This window comes from Rissa tridactyla, chromosome 2 (genome assembly GCF_028500815.1).
Source record: "Rissa tridactyla isolate bRisTri1 chromosome 2, bRisTri1.patW.cur.20221130, whole genome shotgun sequence".
Taxonomy (NCBI): Eukaryota; Metazoa; Chordata; class Aves; order Charadriiformes; family Laridae; genus Rissa; species Rissa tridactyla.
This window is the reverse complement of record NC_071467.1, coordinates 29,109,364-29,125,359: the sequence shown is the minus strand read 5'-3', so window position 1 is coordinate 29,125,359 and position 15,996 is coordinate 29,109,364. Positions and strand designations below refer to the sequence as shown.

General features: G+C 36.0%; 1 protein-coding gene across 1 annotated transcript in view; it reads right to left on the bottom strand.

The window, feature by feature from the left end:
• Window positions 1-15,996, bottom strand: part of MMP16 (matrix metallopeptidase 16) — a 196,414-nt gene that overhangs the window by 42,499 nt on the left and 137,919 nt on the right. The window lies entirely within an intron of this gene.

The window sequence follows — 15,996 nt, the reverse complement described above, 5'->3', positions numbered from 1 at the left end:
AGACTTGGTATAATTCAGGGAGAACTGCCAGAGAAATTACTTCTTTGAATGAATGTAGTGTACATAGCCTACTTGCAGAGGCATCCACAGCCACGGCTATAGTTCTATTTTGGAAGACATGTCTTGATTTAAATCCTGGCCCTTTCCTGTCTGCTCAGGTAACTTACTTTCATCTGCATTGCAAAGTGCATATGATTGCAATTGCCCTTTCCAGTGCAAATTCAAATAGTTTAAAAAAAAAATAAAATCTTGTCTACATTTCAAACTAACAAATTTAAATTCTTGCACATGAACAAATTCATTCTAAAATAGACATCTCTTAAGACTGCTATTAGTGTTTGGTGTTCTATGGAAATAATTAATTTAAGAACACTTTGATTTACATTTGGTTATTATTTAATTTTGAAATATTGTATCCTCATTTTGTTACATCTCTGTTCTAATTAGTAAATGATTCTTTCATTATATACTTTATTTCAATTCTTTCAGCCTCACTCAAATACGTATTTTATATTTATAATTTCTTAATTAACAAATTGTATCTGATCTTTTTATAAAATTTTTGATGCATATCCATCTGTCCTCTCAATTTTTCCTGTGTAGACAGTAGCAATGGCATTTTTCTGGTTATTTTCTTTGTATACATTAACCTTTCAAAACTACTCTGAAGCAATCAAAACCTGTAAGTACCTATAGAATACTTTCAGTTCAAGGAAAAACTGTTACGTAGAATACTATTAAAATGTGCTACAGAGTCTTTGGTTACCACCAGCGGCTGGGTGACACTAGATCTTACCCCTGAAACTCAGCAATCTTAGAGACCCCTAACAACACTATGGGTTGATTTTGGCCTTATGTGGAAGATTATCACGTACTATATCACTATCATATACTTTCAATAGCACTTGGCTCCTCCTGGAAAATCTTCCACATCTGAACTTGCCTGTGTATCTATTCAGATGGCAAGTCTGACAGCTACAGACCTTGCACTATGGTGCAGCTGGAGATGATATTGCGTGGTGCTATTGCTTTTCTGATGTGTCCCAGAACATATTAGCAGTAACAACTCAGGTATGAGAGTTATGTCATCAATACTTTTTCTTTGCCAACTGATCATTCAATTAAAAAAAAGAAAACATAACTATCTCCCTTTGGGTGGGTTTCTGTATTCCTAACTGAATTCAGCATTTCAATTCATTCTGATTTTGTCCAAATAACTAAAATTATAAAGACTCTATAAAGTGTTCCCATTGCCACATGATGATGATCCAATATGAAGAAACAGACGGCCATAAAAGAGGCACAATAAAGACCTCTAAAGACATCAAATCTAGGCTTGCAGCCAGGCATCTCTGGAATGCTCTCATTCCCCCTAATGCTCTGTAGGTAACAGCACATGCATATGAAGGACTGCACAAAACACTTCATCCACAGGTTGAATATTAGGCCTTTACAGAGCAGTTGACTGTTTTTTTCCCCAGTGTTTACACTTTGAGTGTACAAAACCCTCCGTAAATTTTCGTGAACCCAGTTCTGTTTCCTGTACTCACAGGGAGTTCACATAACAGTTAATGAGTTCCATGAGTTCATGGAGCAATGGTCCTTTCTGCACCATGGAAAGGTAAGAAAATTGCGCGTTTTTAATTATAAAAAAATGATGACTCAAATGCAAAAAAAATATGGCATGTTTTCATTGATACACGTGCCTTTCTATGTAATATTATTCAAACAAGCGATTCCTGATAGATCCATCTATGAAGCCAGTCAGGTATATAGTAGGGGCTAAATAATGAAAAGGAGTGAAAAGGTTTAATAAGTGGTTATAACAATGTGAGGTGAAGATGTCTGCTTTGCAGTAGCTGTCCTTGTCTCTTTACAAATAGTGTAAAACCAAGTTGTAATGAAGATCGGTGTTCTGAGAGGCCTGCATTTATACAGGCTGTGTCGACACATGATCATGTTTCTTGGAAATATAATGGGATGAGTGATGAATACGGTGTTCAAATGAGTGAAATCTCCTTTTCCATTTACCAACATCTACTTCTTGGAACTTCTCTTACACTAACACGTTCCCTTCTTGATGCACTCTGTGGGAAACTAAATAACCAATACTTTTCCATGACAGATTGCTAGCTTAAATCTGACAAACCTGTGAGCCTCTATTCTATGAAAGCTCAGTAATACTAATTTTACAATGCCCTCCATTCTCCAAGTCATTGCTGATATTATATGTCATACTCTCCGCTTTTCTTCCACCCTTTTACAGCCTCTTTTACCATTCCTTTAAAAAAAAAAAAAAACAAGAATCTTGGATTACCTTTTTCCCTTTAATAAAATTGCCAAGTGGATTTGAAAACATGTGCAATTCCCTAGAAATAAACAGGATATCAGCATAAAAGTATTTTCAAGATTCTTTTCCCAGCTGCACAGTATTCCCTAGCACTATGCTATATTGTCTTACCAACAATAGCACAGACCTTTAGAACAAAAGTCTCCTTCCTGGAGAAGATCAAGAGTACCACCTCAGATCCTATATAAAAATTAAGTATTTTTTTTTTCCACAGTTGTTTGTAATTTATTTTTGCTATCCAACTTGGTCTGTGAGAATAGAATAAAGAATATTTGATTTTGTGTGCCTACATTTTTTTCCGTAACTCCTCCCTAGCTCCCCCCACCCCCAGAATTATACTCTATCTATTTCTCATCAGTCTGAAATTGTTGACTCCACATTTTGTAAGGAATAGACACACAAATATGTGAAAATGGTCCAGGACAGACTTATCTTTGTAAGACGGACTGTTGCAATGAAATCAGAATAATTGTGTTTTCTCTACTTGTCTGCCCTTATCACTTTATCCCTTGTAATAGGATACTTCACCATCTGCCTGAGGGGTGACCAGACTATTTTAACAACTACTACAAATATGTCTGAGTCATCAGACAGAATTGGGCACTCCCTGAAAATCAAACAGGACAGAGGAAAGCAAAGTCAACTCCCTTTCTTTATTTTTACCCCCAAAACACAGGAATTAAAGCAGGATGGAATGGAGACTATCGTTTTAGATAACCAAAAGTTACTGACAATAAAAGAGAAGGTATGACCTGCTTCATCAAAATTTCTAGATGTAGGCAGGGAAAACACTAAAAGAAGTCAAATGGAGACATTGTGACTAAGCCAAAGCCATAAATACTTGTTTCTAGTTTCTTTAACCCAGCTAGATACCACTGGCAAACCAAGAAGATTGGAAAACTCCAAATAGAGCACAGAAGGATTCACTCAGGAAAAAATAATATTCACCTACATGAATAGCCTGTGGCTTGTAAACTATGGATGTCTAGGAGATCATTTAGCATAATTTCCAGCTACAGGAAGCCTCTAAATCTCTTATCACTGTGGAAATAAAATATGAGTCATTATCATTTACTTTCTTTGGCCAAAAGCTTGTGAAGACGAGGGAGTAACAAACTATATCCACCAAGAACAGCCAAAACCAACTATCAAAAATCTATTCTTGATATTGTAGGAACACAGAAATTAGTACTCAAAATATTTTTCCTAGATGTAATACAGTTTTCATTTCCTTTAAGCAGTGATCTTTTTACTCTGAATGAATTGTGATGTATTTATGTTAATATTTATATGACTTATCACTATATCACCTGTCTTTTCATATTTCTGTCGTACCCATAAATTCATACACATCTGTGTTTCTCTCCATATGCATATGTATATCCCTGCCCATGGCAGGGGGGTGTACTAGATGGTCTTTGAAGGTCCTTTCCAATCCAAAACATTCTATGATTCTATGCTTCTGTGACTAATAATAGGAAAGCATTCACAAAAAGTAAGAAGAAAAAAACATTTAAAGAATAAGTGAAAAATTGGACAAAATGTTCCTAATAGAACACTAACATTACAAGTTGTAAACAAAGATGGATGCCAGTGGGTGAGGACATAGCATGAGCTGTTGGAAACCACAATGTAGGTTGTCATACACACATACACAAGTACAAAGCATGAAAACAGCTGTGTTGGTAACTCTCATGTTGACATTTGTTACCTCTCTGAAGACCTAAAATAATAATCTCCCTCCCTTGAAGCTTCATAATTACTGAAGCCAAATTTCATGGTTTTGCAATACAGATGCAATTCGATGTGATCCTAAGTGCAGATGCACTACGTGCTCATCCTACCACTTATCCAGTCTCCCTGCCTTCCCCACACTGCACATTGCATGCATTCTCTGAGGAGACCAAAAGAAGGTTCAGTGCCCTGATGAGTCATATCAGAACCACAGGTGATAGCAAGAAATAGTGACTAATTTAAGTATTTCCTCCTGGTTGCAGTAGTTTAGGACAGTCCATGTATAAACAAGAGACTGAAGCTACTCTAACCAGGCTGGGGCTCTCAAGAGCATATCCCACTCCTTTTACACAATCTGTGTAGCGGAAATGGAAGAGGACCTACCCTACTGATTTCAGGGCCATACCACCTCTGTCCACATATGTCTACCTTTAACGAGTAGATGTGAAAAGATGTATATCAGCCTTCAAAACTTCCATGGTTTGGTATACCTAAATGCAAGATTTCAGAAATCGCAAAGTAGAAGTATTCAGGTTAGAGCTGTGGTTTCTTTGCAAAAGGAACCAGAGACTTGTAAACAATGTAAAAATGCATTTAATTTTATACATGCCGCCAACCTTTCTAAATGCAAATAAGTATATATTTCTGTTAAGTTTCCTTTTTTGTTCATGTATTATCCTCAGTGGCCATGGATGTCAACTAATGCAATACTCCAAAGGCCAAAATGTCCCAAGCTTTTGCCCCAAAACCTAGCTATTGTAATTGTGCAATTGAGAAGACAAGTATTCTGAGAGAGATTGAAAATAATGAACTAGCTAACTAAACACTTAGGTAATGGACTAACAAGAGGCTGTTTGTAAATCCTCAAATGATGTACAAAAGTCCACACAAGTCAGTTGTAAAGAGCTATATGTGCAGACCAGGGCATAAATAAATTCAGATTTGAAAAGTATACAGCATGATCTGAATAAATGTTGCTGATAACTCAATCTTTCCTGTTGTTTACAGCATGAATTACGCAATGAGCTCTGATGAAATGATAACTTACGAAAATAGGAGAAAACATGATGAAAGAAACTCTATAATTGAGTGTATGAGTGTTATTTTGGATTGAAGCTGGCACAAGCTAAGACACTAATATCATAGAATCATAGAATCTTCATAGTTGGAAAGGACCTTTGAGATCATCGAGTCCAACCAAACAACCTACAATCTCTGCCACTAGAGCATGCCCTGAAGTGACACATCTAGATGTTATATGCTGTTTAATCTCAGTTTAATGCTTGTGATCTATGAAACTATGCTGAAAACAAAAATAAAAAAATCTAGGTACCAAATCTAGCTTTGAGTAGCATGGGGCAAGGCCAAGTAAATCTTCTCCCCCATGGAAGTGGTTGGATTAGAAAAAGAATGTAGAAGTTCCCACTGTAATCAGAAGGTGAACTGCAATATTCTTGGAGTGACTCAACTTTGAGGTGGACAGCAGTGGCCAAAGAGAAAAACAGGCCATTAAGAGTGGTATATCCAGCAAAGAGCAGCCAACAGTGACATCTGTCATGACAATGAAAATAAGATAATGGTAGATATTTGATTGTCTTTGCTCACTGTCTCTGTTACTCAGATACAGGGTCATGAAGAAAGTGAACAAATTTCTATATGAATATGCAATATTGTAAATTACATCTGATTGCAGATAAGCCGTGAATGTACAATTTGGCCAGACTCCAAAACATCAACAAAGGCTTCATCGTGATAAGACTGAGGAGAAACACTGGTGAACTGCTAGGGAGAATGGTGGGAAAGTGTTGAACTCTGTCATTATCAAGTATAACCTTTGACCTAATACAGTTTATTCTCCTCAGTGAAGATATTCTCACTGGACAGATATGTCAAATCATTAATTAAAATGATCCCTGTCTCATTCTCATTTATAGAATGGACAAGTAGTATACTCAAATTTGATTTTGTATAGGAAAACAGTTTTTGATTTCATATGGTTGGTTAATCTGCTGTTTCTTGTGTTATTTTACCTAATACATATTACTCAAAATAGTCTCCCTGTCACGTCAAAGGTACTTCATTCTGAGGGAAATCTTGAATCTGTTACAGTCAATGGAATTTTTTGTCCCCATTACTTTCAACTGGGCTGAGTTTTCACTCAGCAGGCAAGGAAGGCAACACTTAAAAAATATTCAAGCTATATCTCATAAAAACCAAGAAAATATAGGATTGAAATAAATATCTATTGTAACTTTTTGATACTTTTCAACAGATTATCAATAGTGTGAATCATGTTTGACTGATTTTTTGAACAAAATAAACATGAATGTTGTTCTAATAATAGATTTAATAATAATGCTGGTAAATAATTAAGACCTCAGCTGTTCAGTAGTGCAGTATTTTGCATAGGAAATGGCTAATTCAGAGGAACAAATGAGATTAGTTTCTTTTCATTTAAATGTCTAATAAACCTCTTTTTGTGGACCCTCAACTCCTTGAAAGGGAAAAAAAAAGAAACAAAGAAATTAAAAATACACAAATACTTCTGGAATTTAAAGTTTTAGCTGTAAATCAAGATAAAGCAAATATTTCCAAGACTGATCAATACTACTGCTTGAAATAGCTTACATTACAAGTCATTCCAATTGTTTCACAAAATGTTTACCTAAATTAGTTGAAAGGCCACAATTTTGTACAACAAGAAATTTTAATTAAGCCTTGTGCTTGAAGTGTTTCTGCAATTACTCCCTTTGGTTCCATTAGGATGTAGCCCCAATTAAAATGTATTGTTAATATTACAAGATAACACTTGCTGGTGGTACAAAATTGAAGATATGCCTCCATGTAATTTTAGATTATTCCTTGCTGTGAGTTTTTGCAATTATTTTTTGTCAATAATGCTTTTTTTCTATTCTCTTGCCAATGAATATTTTTAATCAGTTTGCTCAAGCACTGAGTCTCTGAAAATGGGGAAGTTCTGGAAAATTAAATACCTTTTGAACCCTAGTATTCAGTTAAATATTTTTGTTAGTCATTTTTGTTGTAGTAAAATAACAAGTGAAAAATGAATAGGGTCACAGGATTCTCTGACTGCAGCAAGGAAATATTGTAACTGTGAGGGAAAAAAAATAAATCAGGATTTCATCTTTCAAGTTTAATTCACGTCATTAGTCCTTACTCAAGCAATTATGCCCATCAAAGGCACATGTGCATATATTTTCTGCAATGAGATTCTCTGTCTAGGCTTGAGTTACTCAGAAGAAGTAAATCTGCCAGATCAAAGTCTTTCACGTGCATTTGTTTATCTGTATTTTTAACGTCTTTTAACGTCTTTCACTTATTTTAAAGTGCTACGCAGAACTATAATTGTTCTGTATTTCTTGCATTTGACAGTATGTAAAACTTGTTCTGATTGAAAGCACAATTAAGTTAATGGTCAATTAGATTTCAGAACAACCTTTTGCTATATGGGAACAAAAAAGGAACAGTTATATTCATTGATTTAGAAAAATAGCAAATCTAAATACAAAACCACCATATAAGCATGCTATAATTAGTTGGATGATCCTGTGGATTATTTTTTGTGGATCAAGAAAAAGTTATAATTTTTTTTTAATTCAGTATTGTTACAAATACTTTCCTAAGAATACATAAAAATTTGACCCACTATATCCTTTTGCTTACAGACAGTAACAGAGATGTTCAGATTCCACCAATTCAACTCTTAAAAACAGCACAAAAAAAACCAAAAGAGAACAAAAGAAAACAAAAGAAAACAAAAAAGCTTCTAAAGAATGACTAATTCTTGGAATTTTGGCCTATGATTTACAAATACTTAGTCTAAAATTTTTCAGTATTTATTACATTAAAACTAAATCAGAAATAAGAATTTGTTAAGATTCACGTTTAACTGTACAAACCTTTATGAACATTGTCCCAAATTCTCCCACCACATTTGTATATGGGTTCATACAAGTACTTGAATATTTCTGTTAAGCTCAGTCTCTCCACCCCATTGTGAAAACTCTTAGAGAGTCTGAAGTACCTCTTTTCAATTTGTGAGGACCCTCTGGGGTAGGGAATGCCCTTTGTGGGTATTAACGGCTCACCATGAGATGGTGAAAGTCTCACAGAGACTGGACTGGGTCAGTCTTTGAATAAAGTGTTTTAGCCCAGGGCCTGACCCTAGAAAGCAGGGTGATTTCCCTTGAAAGCTGAGACAGAAGAAGGAGACAGCAGAGGATCTGTCTCACACAGCTGGAAAAGGTGGACATTCCTTCCCCTGCAGTCCTCTTAGTGCTTTGTGAGCAGCAGCCGCACACACCAATCTCCTCTGCCTGGTCTCTTCTAAGCTGAATACAGAAATCACAAAACCTGACCAAATCTCCTGACCAATTCTCACTAGCTATTGCCTGTGAGTGCCATATCCTAAAAAGACATGATGGATCAAATGCTACTGGGAAATGAATGGGTGAAACGGTCACATTTCAGTGGATTCACAGAAAACACAGAATGGCTGAGGTTGGAAGGGACCTCTGGAGGTTTCGGGGGAGTAGGAAGAAATACTTGATCTCTCCTTTGGAGGAAAGTAGGAAGAACAGGTAACACAGAAACATTTTGGGAGGCTATGCCTTTTTAGTGCCTGTATTTCAGTTGCTATGCAAAATCACATAAGGGTTGAGTCTGGAGATCCAACCTGCTCCTTTGCTCAAAGCAGAGTCAGCTACAGCCAGCTGATCAGGTCTATGTCCAGTCAGCTTTTGAGTATCTCCAAGGATGGAGACTCCACGGCTCCTCTGGACAACCTGTTCCAGTGTTTAATCTGTAAGGGTTTACCATGAAAAAGTTTTTTCGTGTGTTTAAATTGAATTTAAACAAGCCATTCTGCCTTGTTTTTCTCTCAGGGAAAAGAAAATTCAGAAGGATATTAGTCTGTGAAGTCAAGGTCATGTCTCAGCACAGCTGTTAAATCTACCTCTTCTCCCTGGACTGTATTGAAATGCGCATTGTTCAAACTCGCAGTACGGAGGTAGTCGAGCAACAGGTACCACCATCGTGTCACGCAAAAAATGGTATGAGCAGAAATAATAATATGTGTTTTGCCTGTGAAGGCTTATTTGTGTGAGCAATTACATGTTAACAAGATGGTAACACCACTTGCATTGGTTGAAACACTTGTGTGATACACTCTCAAGGGCTACACAGTCAAAGACACTAGTGTCTGAGAGATAGCTGCCCTTCAGAAAAATCTGAACCACGTGTATAGTGGAGCTGGCCTCAGAGAACAGACTGTATCTAATTCAAAGCAAAGCACATATGATGGCCATGAGAGGAGCTGAGTACCATCTGCTATGCTACTGATCAATTCCTTTTACACCACATTGTTTGCCAATAAAAACATAGCCTTTTGGAAAAAAACAGTACTCTTTCTTCTGACAAATCTAGAGCGCTGCTGAAGATACTGAGTCATGCACCCTGCTAAGGTTATACTTTCTAATGGGCTAGTACATGAATAATAGGAATGTTATTAGCCAGATAGTACAGATTGTTAATCAGTTCAAGTTGCTTACAAGTTTCAATAACATGTATGTCCTTTACACTGATGCTTTTGTAAATAAAGCCCTAATAATATAGTTAAGATTTTTTCGAACTTTCTATAGATGTTTATATGTGTACAAATATACCTGTAGGTTAGTAGGTGCTAGACAATAAATATAGCTATGACTGGGTTGACATCTTTTGAATGGACATAAAACCACGTAATAAAGTCCAAGACAATTTTTTAAAAGGTGAGAGGGTAGAAGGATTTTTAACTGAACTACTCTGGTGCAATTACTGCCCAGGTAATCACATTGTTGTCTAAATTCCTCTGCAGCCGGATGGAATATGCTACCTACTTTCCATACAGTGATGAAGAAAACCGTGCTTTCCATTTTAAACCTGTGAAACGTGTTAGCTAAAATCTTTTCCTAGCTTAGAAGCACACTGAAAGGTTTAGGTAACATTTGGAAAATATTTTTACATCTGTCAGTAAAAGTACCCATTTATCAAAAATATACAAGCTATGACCTTGTAGTATTCCAGAATGTCCCTGCTTTTTTCCGTCTTGACATCCTACAATTTATTTTTTGTGCCACAAAACATACATCCTGTACATTTCCAATGGGCTTGGTCTGCTGTGATACACTGAAGTCCCCAATGAGTTTTTGCTGCTTTTCTCCTTCCTTTTCAACATACCTGAATTAAAACAGCCTTCCTCCCTTACGAGTTCAAAAATGGCAAATTCCACCAGATTGTTCTTCCTAACATAATGATATAAAAAGTACAGGGAAAGGAGTCTGCTCTCTGCAGACTTAACTATTTCTGACCTCCTATTCCCAGTCTTTTAAAGATCAGATGTTAAGTGGTTTTCCCTCTCAGATCCCAAAGTGTCTACTTCCACAGCATCCTCTGCTGAACTTTCCCAGGCTGCAACTGACAGCCCAGACATCCACAGCATCACACGACAAAAAACAGCTACACAAACAGACCAGAAGAGCTTTGAAAAAATGTCTGCGTTCAAATACAGTGGAGTCAAGTCCCGTACTGTAGCTGATTCTTTGTCTCTACTTTTTGTTAGTAGTATTTTCCCTCCATCTCACAGATTTTTTATTAGACCTACCAGTTACGATTAAATAGCCATTGCTAAAATGCCTTAAGAATTCCTCATGTGTTTACCACATATCAAGAAACAGTTGTTTTTTTTTCCTTTTGTGTTTAACAGCATACTCTATATAAATACACAATTCTGAAAGGGATATTAAATGGCATCTATACAGTTATGTATAAAAGCAACTGCAGTCTAAACTAATGCCAAGGGGTAATGACAGCCTAATTGGCTTGGCTTGTTTGGTATGTCATCAATGTTTTTACAATGGTTCTTAGCAGATGAAGAGTCAGAAAACAAATTCCTGTGAGTTGTGGAGAAATTACTATAAAATAGTAAAACACAGCCTTGTTAAGGCCTCCCTAAAATTGGTTCCATATTCTACCGTCTGTAATGTTAACATTTCAGAAGACATTTCTCTCAGCTGTAAATGCCATTATTCTGACGGACAAGCTTCTTTCTCTTATACTTACATTTCAACAAACATCCTAGTATACGACAGTGTTTAAAAATGCTTCTTCAAGGACTGAGCTAACTTTTCCAACATGAATGCTAAAACCATTATGGATTATATAGGATCCATTCGTTTGTTTCTTAAAGATTTGGCATTAAACAAAGAAAGGACAGGTGCAACCCATATAAGGTGTTCTTCTATGAAGCAAAAACCCGTGTCACATAAACAAAGAGCAGTCACCTGTCCCTCTAACTTGCTAATTACGCAGGACAAATTCCACACATTTAGTGCTTATTTTTCTAGATGTAACCTGTTCAAAAAACTAAGGATTTTGGTAAAATCTGTGAAACTGAAAAGGACATAAAGAAAAAGGATATTAACTGCAGCAACACAGATTGTTGAAGCAGAACTAGAGGTAATTTTGTTGCCAAGGAACAATCAGCACGTAGAGTCAAATACAAGCTATATGTGCCTCAAAAATAACAGAATAAGCAACCAGTGTTACTTGATCTGCATCCTTTGAAAGACAATATATTCTGTGCAACCATTCGCTCCCTTCGATTATTTTTTTTCACTTTGTAAAAGATTCAGAAGTTGTTAAAGTTAGTACCTTTACTGATAAGACATCCTAGGTTATCTTCAAAACTGTTTTGCTATAGAAGACTGGAAAAGCAGTGTGAATTCACAGAACACAGGAAGTGGAAATATATGCTGTAAACTTCTTCACTAATGGATCTTTTTTGGTGACCTTAGACAATGGGGTTCCTTTTCATGGTGCAGTTGCCCTAGAGGTGCTCTCAGGAGACTTTAAGGAAAAGACAGTGTTGTCAGATACCACATATTGCTATGTACAATGGCTGAGATGTTTTTCCATTAAAATGGTAGACAGTGTCATGCCACTCCACACAACTTTCCCAGCAAAGGAAACCAATTTGTTTTTCGCCATTTTCAGACATTTTCTGTGTCCCAGGGGAGTTCTAACTAAACCGAGGGAGAAAATAGCTGGAGAATAGTTTGGAAATGAGAGTGACAGATAAATACTAACTGCAGTAAGCATAAATACAGAAGCTAACTGGAATCTCAAGACAAAAACTTGACACTCATGTATTTTGGCATAGAAATTTTTCTGTCCTGATGGTTGCTTATACCAGTTCCAGCATGTGTTAAATAATAGCAATAATTAAAAAACTGCATTCAATTAAGATAAATTTCATACAGTTTAACATATCAGTTCATACAACTGAAACCAATACTTACAATACATTGATTTTAACTAATATTTTTCTTCTATCGTACACTATGTCCCCAAGCCTTAAAGCTAGTAGGGGCATTTTAAGGACATCTAATTCAAAGAATTCAGGAAGAAGTCCTTTTGGGACAATACCTTTATATGTCAGTAATCCGTGTATATTTGACGAAAAATAATTTTGTTTTGCTTAAAATCCAATCATTTCTATGAAAACAATTGATCGGCAAAATCCTAATTTTATTTGGTAATCTTTGGAAATCTTTAATAAATTGATTGTTTTACTTTTGTGTTTACTGTTCACGTTAGATTAAGAACAGTTCCTCTTTATTTAATTTCTATAGCCCTACAAGTTTTATCAAGTGTTGCCAGGAATATTACTTTGCCAAAGTGATGGCAAAACAATGAAAAGGGTTGCATAAGTATAAATTCCATTTTCCCTTTAAGTTTAATGTTATTCAGTTTTACTCTGGATATATCCATTTGAGAATGATGGATAGTCTTAAAACCACAGACAAAGCTCATCAATTTGACTGAACATAGAAATTGTTTCTAATATTCTGATACTGTTAAGCGTACTTAATAGCTCAACAGACAAAACAAAACAATCTTCTTAAAATTAGTATTGTTTTTCACCTACTATGAAAACCCATAGTGTATCTCAAACGTATCTTTTGTGCTTCAGTTTTATGTTTAAATTATAATTTAATTATTCAAAAGGGCTCACATTCTTCAACTCTGTGGCTAAGTTCCCAAGCAATTTCAAGGATTTTTTAAACAAATTGAGCTCCAGAGCTTGAGACTTGCCCATGAGATAAAAAAGTGTCTATTTTCAATTTGAAATTGGTACATGGCATACGTGCCATTCAGAAGGCAGTAAAATCTGCCACTACACAATCATTATAGACCTGTGGATAAAGACAAAGAAAGAAAAGGATATCATTTGATTAGCCTCCAACTTTATTAATTTAACTCATCTGGGAACTATCCAGCAATAATTCCTCCAATGAAGGTCATAATTCTTCTTTAATTGTTTCCACCTGGTACAGTACTGCCATCAATCCCCTCCTGTTCTCCACCTCTCTGTACTTGGCTCTCAGCCCATCACTCATGACTTCCCAGTCTATCCTTGTGCTAGCATTAAGGGGCAAGGGCAAAGAGGTTTGGCTTTTTTGTTGTGCCACATCACAGAACTTCCAGCTTTGCTTCCTCCGTTGCTGAATGCTTTCCCTGAATTCAGTCCTTATTCCTGCTTATACCTTCTGAGAATTAATTCCTGCCCTGCTCCTGCTACAGTCTGACATGCTGAGCTTTTCCTTATAACCTGCCCCCCTGAGATGCTGCAAAGTAAATTGAAAATTACTAACAACCCCTGACTTTTCCCGCTCCTTTCATACTCCTCCCCATACAGCAAAAACCACCTTCCCCCATACAAAAAAAACAAACAAAAACCTCAAAGAGGTAATGCAACCCCTTTAGCAGACAAAAATCTTCATTAGCAAATTAACGTACAAAACAGAAGGTTAAGGCCTACTAACTTAAGCATTCAAAGACACTCGGACTACAAAGTCAAGATACGTATGCTTGAGTAAACTCCAATACTGCTTAGCGTGCTAACCCAAGTCATGCCTTACCGTGCTCCCAGGTATCCTGAGGAGAAAAAAGGAACTGTGGGACCCTTGAATAAATTAATCTGGACAAATTTCATCTCTTTCTTCCCTTCCCAACATGTTGCTTTTATGATTGCAGCAACTTCATTTTGCAGAGTCAGACTCTAAACATGAAATCTGTAGACACTCCGTTAGTTGTCATTGTTCACTGACAACGTTTTACTGTGTTTTCTAATTAGGGAGTGGATCATACATGGAGTTTTAATTTTGGAACATAAATGCAGTTTGCACACTAGTAAGCATACAAACTGTATAGTAAATACGTAGTGTTAAGGCAGCAAGCAGTAAACATTTTTGGAGAAAACTTAATTTGTATTTTCAATCAGAATAGGTAAGAGTGATTAGTAAAGGTGGTGAATCTGTTTATCCAGGAACACAGACTTGGCTAGACAGGAAATTTTGTATTAGTGGGATAGCATTTCGCTATTTGTTGATTTATGTCTAAAATCAATGAGAATACATTCTATGGCTCTTGAGGTGGATAACGTGAGATTGAAGTAGGTATTTTAATATCATGTTTAATGTCAAGTTAGAAAATTAGATTCTTCCTTAACCTTTGAGTTTTAATCATAAAGAGACTGATGGTTCAGGACCTCCCAGTGTTTGAAGATATGCCATCTATTCAAATGGAAAGGACTGACAGCCATAGGGCTGGCAAAATCCTTAGCTGTTTATGGGAAAAATATTTCGTGCCCATTGGGTTGGGAAGGTAGCTCAATAATGTTGAATGAATTTGCGTAAAGCTATTTATACATATTTTTTTCAGGTATGCTAAAGAAAGTGAAAATCTGGGTAGCTTTCCTAGTAAGATTTATCTGGAGTGGTAGATTAAATAAAAAGAAAACATATAAGGGAGAAATGGGGCCTATCAGATAGGGCAACAGAAGCCATTGAATTGGGAGCTTCATGTTTTGGGAAAAATTCATTGCATTTCCCTTGTACTTACACTATTGCTGAAGGGAAAACTGTTATTTATTCCCGTGAAAGACCCTCCTTCTCTACCTATAATGTTGAAGTTAAAAAGGATCATATCTTATATTTACAAAACAAAGACCCCACACTTCCTAGTGCTTAAGCAAATTTGATATACCAGTAGTTCAAAATAATAGATTATCCTGTTGCTTGTTTCTGTAACATTTGCACAGCACTACCTGTCAGCAAATTGGTTTAAGATTTAAGAGAATGAATAATAATGATTCTGTAATTATTCTTCAACATTCAATGCCTTCTGGAAACCATACTGCAGATCATCCTCCGAAGATGGCTTGATGCCCGTGAGTCTTAGCAAAGTCCTTCTATCAAAAGCTTGCCTTTCAGTTCAGTTTGTTTATTTCAATTTATTGTATGTACCACATTTTCAGCTCAGAGCAAGAAGATGAATGAAAATAAACAATGACACATTTGCAATAAGACTTTTGTGGCAACGACCTTCACTTAGATATTGTGGTTACAATGCAACCACAATACAATGACAAACTTCCTTTTTAAATGACAGATCTAATTGTAAAGTTGAAATTATACCTCCATGAAAAAAAAAAAAAAGTGTTGAAGACACAATATCTACTGTATGTCTGGATGTGGCTGTATTCCCAACAAAATCATTCCTATTATTCATGAGTTGATTTACACTTTTTATCTCTCCATAACATGCAGTATTTATTTACCCTTACATTTTGAGGCATTACGGTTTCTGCTGACATGGGTATTTTCCCAAAATAGAACATTACGGCAGTCCTCTGCTAGACATTTAAGCCATGTGCATGTTTATTTTTTAATTTCTTTCTTGAACTTTCTAACTGTGAGCAGGCTGGGAAAGTGGAGTCATGATGAATGAGAGTTTGCTTTAAAACAAAAAAAAAAAAAGGAGAAATGTAGACATTTGATGTAACATTGAAA